Source organism: Lithobates pipiens, unplaced genomic scaffold (assembly GCF_037356315.1).
Source record: "Lithobates pipiens isolate NorthernLeopardFrog02 unplaced genomic scaffold, aLitPip1_a1.2 Scaffold_25, whole genome shotgun sequence".
NCBI lineage: Eukaryota > Metazoa > Chordata > Amphibia > Anura > Ranidae > Lithobates > Lithobates pipiens.
In genome coordinates this window covers 106,845,118-106,848,348 of record NW_027507787.1, presented here as the reverse complement: position 1 = coordinate 106,848,348, position 3,231 = coordinate 106,845,118, and the positions used below count along the sequence as shown (strand labels likewise).

At 46.6% G+C, this 3,231-nt stretch overlaps 5 pseudogenes; all 5 read left to right on the top strand.

The window, feature by feature from the left end:
- Window positions 1–622: 622 nt before the first annotated feature.
- On the top strand, window positions 623–741 carry LOC143931476 (5S ribosomal RNA; annotated as a pseudogene).
- A 748-nt stretch (window positions 742–1,489) lies between these two features.
- LOC143931191 (5S ribosomal RNA) lies at window positions 1,490–1,608 on the top strand (annotated as a pseudogene).
- Window positions 1,609–2,142: 534 nt separating this feature from the next.
- Window positions 2,143–2,261, top strand: LOC143931648 (5S ribosomal RNA; annotated as a pseudogene).
- A 111-nt stretch (window positions 2,262–2,372) lies between these two features.
- Window positions 2,373–2,491, top strand: LOC143931099 (5S ribosomal RNA; annotated as a pseudogene).
- A 104-nt stretch (window positions 2,492–2,595) lies between these two features.
- Window positions 2,596–2,714, top strand: LOC143931316 (5S ribosomal RNA; annotated as a pseudogene).
- The last annotated feature ends 517 nt before the right edge of the window (window positions 2,715–3,231 follow it).

Here is a 3,231-nt window from a genome sequence, read left to right as displayed (position 1 = left end):
TTATGTTAATTTAGGGTTAATAAAACACTATTGATATGGGAGGTTAATATATAGTTTGGATATGTTAGATATGTAGTGGTATATCTAACCTTAATTAAACACTTAACAAGTCAACGGCAAAAAAAAAAAAAAGAAGCTTATGCCACATGGTATTCCCAGGCAGTCTCCCATCCAGGTACTAGCCAGGCCTGACCCTGCTTAGCCTCCGAGATTAGGCCATTTGACCTGACCATCCGCACCAACTCTTATGGAGTTGATCTTTGCCCGAGGCAAGAGCACCTTTTTCGTGGGCTCTGTCTACGATCAGACCCAAGTACTCCAGCTTTTTTAGCAGTGTTAAGGAAGATTTCTCTAGGTTTAGAATCCGAACTCTTCAGATGGTTGTAGTGCGTATGCTTTGCTCTAAATGAGCCAACTGATTAGTAACAGATTGTCTAGGTATGCTACGACTTATGCCATGTGCCCTTAATCTGGCTAGAGGTGGACCCACCACTTTAGTGAACACCTGGGGTGCTGTGGCTAGCCCAAAGGGCAGGGCTACGAACTGGAAATGCTGCTGTTCCAACTCAAACCGCAGAACTCTTGATGAGTGTCAAGAGGGTTGAAGTTTCATAAAGAGCTTGCCTACGGCCACATCACCCTGAAAGCAAACCATCTCATCTGATCTCGGAGACTAAGCAGTGGCGGGCCTGGTTAGTACTTGGATGGGAGACCACCTGGGAATATCAGGTGCTATAGGCTTCTTTTTTTTTTTTTTTTTGGCATTGACTTGTTTTTTTCCCTTGTTTCTCAAGGTGACCATCTTGGCGTTTGTCAAAAAGGGTTGAGGATACCCAAAGGGATTGCCTACAGCCATATCACCGTGAAAGCGCCCAATCTCATCTGATCTTGGAGGCTAAGCATGGTCAGGCCTAGTGGCCATCTTTGCGTTTGTCAAGAGGGATGAGGGTGCCCATAGAGATTGCCCATGGGTAGGGTCGGGCCTGGTAAGTACCTGGATGGGAGACCACCTAGGAATAGGCTTCCTTTTTTTTTTCATTTGGGGCGTTGACTTGTTTTTTCCCTTGTTTCCCAAAGTGTATTTTGGCATTTGTCAAGGGGGTTGACGGTGCCCAAAAAGATTGGCTACGGCCACATCACCTTGAAAGCGCCCCATCTTGTCTCACCTCGGAGGCTAAGCAGGGGCTGAGCCTGGTTAATACCTGGATGGCCAGGTGCCGTAGGCTTATTTATTTTTTTGCATTTACTTGTTTTTTTCCCTTGTTTCCCAAGGTGACTATATTGGCGTTTGTCAAGATGGTTGAGGGTGTCCGAAGAAATTGCCTATGGCCACATTGCCCTGAAAGTGACTAATCTCGGAGGCTAAGCATGATCAGGCCTGGTTAGTACCTGGATGAGAGACTGCCTGGGAATACCAGGTGCCATAGGCTTCTCTTTTTTTCTTTTTTGGGCTTTTTTTTCAAGAGGGTTCAGGGTGCCCAAAGCGATTGCCTACAGCCACATCTCCCTGAAAGCAACTGATCTCATCTGATCTCTGATGCTTAGCAGGGTTGGGCCTGGTTAGAACCTGGATGGGAGACCCCCTAGGAATACCAAGTGCTGTAGGTTTCTTTTTTTTTTTGTTGTTGACTTGTTTTTTTTCCCTTGTTTCCCAAGGTGACCATCTTGGCGTTTGTCAAGAGGGTTGAGGGTGCCGAAAGAGATTGCCTATGGCCACATCACCCTGAAAGCTCCTGATCTTGTCTGATCCCGGAGGTTGAGCAGCATTTGGCCTGGTTAGTAACAAATGGGAGACCTCCTGGGAATACCCAGTGCCACGGGCTTCTTTTTTTCTTTTTTTTTTTGGCGTTGACTTGTTTTCTTCCTTGTTTCCCAAGGTGATTATCTTGGCGTTTGTCAAGACGGTTGAGGGCGCCCAAAGAAATATCCTATGGCCAAAACACTTTGAAAGCGACCAATCTCGTCTAATCTTGGAGGATAAGCAGGGTCAGGCCTGGTTAGTACCTGGATGGGAGACTGCCTGGGAATACCAGGTGGCATAGACTTTTTTTTTTTTTTGGGTGTTGACTTGTTATTTTCCCTTGTTTACTAAGGTGACCATCTTTGCGTTTTTTATGAGGGTTGAGAGTGCCCAAAGCAATTGAATACGGCCATATCTCCCTGAAAGCAACAAATCTCATCTGATCTCGGAGGCTTAGCAGGGTCGCGCCTGGTTAGAACCTGGATGGGAGACCCCCTGGGAATACCAGGTGCCGTAGGCTTTTTTTTTTTATATGTTGTTGGCGTTGAAGACCTGTTTTAATTTTTTTGCTTGTTTGCAGAGGTGACCATCTTGCCGTTTGTCAAGAGGGTTTAGAGTGGCCAGCACGATGGTCTACGGCTACATCACCCTGAATGCGCCTGATCTCATCTGATCTCGGATGTTAAGCAGGGTCGGGCCTGGTTAGTACCTGGATGGGAGACTGCCTGGGAATACCAGGTGGCATAGACTTTTTTTTTTTTTTTTTTTTTGGGAGTTGACTTGTTAATTTCCCTTGTTTACCAAGGTGACCATCTTGGGATTTTTCAAGAGGGTTGAGAGTCCCCAAAGCGATTGCCTACGGCCACATCTCCCTGAAAGCAACCAATCTCATCTGATCTTGGAGGCTTAGCAGAGTTGAGCCTGGTTAAAACCTGGATGGGAGACCCCCTGGGAATACCAAGTGCCGTAGGTTTCTTTTTTTTTTTTTTTGATGTTGACTTGTTTTTTTTTCAATTAAGGTGACCATCTTGGCGTTTGTCAAGAGGGTTGAGGGTGCCGAAAGAGATTGCCTACGGCCATATCACCGTGAAAGCGCCCAATCTCGTCTGATCTCGGAGGCTAAGCAGGGTCGGGCTTAGTGACCATCTTTGCATTTGTCAAGAGGGATGAGGGTGCCCAAAGAGATTGCCAATGGGCAGGGTAGGGCCTGGTTAGTACCTGAATGGGAAACCGCCTGGTAATACAAGGTGATGTAGGCTTCTTTTTTTTGGGGGGGGGGGGGCGTTGACTTATTTTTTTCCCTTGTTTCCCAAGGTTATTATCTTGGCATTTGTCAAGACGGTTGAGGGCACCCAAAGAGATTTCCTATGGCCACATCACCTTGAAAGCGACCAATCTCTTCTAATCTCGGAGGCTAAGCAGGCTTAGGCCTGGTTAGTACCTGGATGGGAGACTGCCTGGGAATACCAGGTAGCATAGGCTTCTTTTAT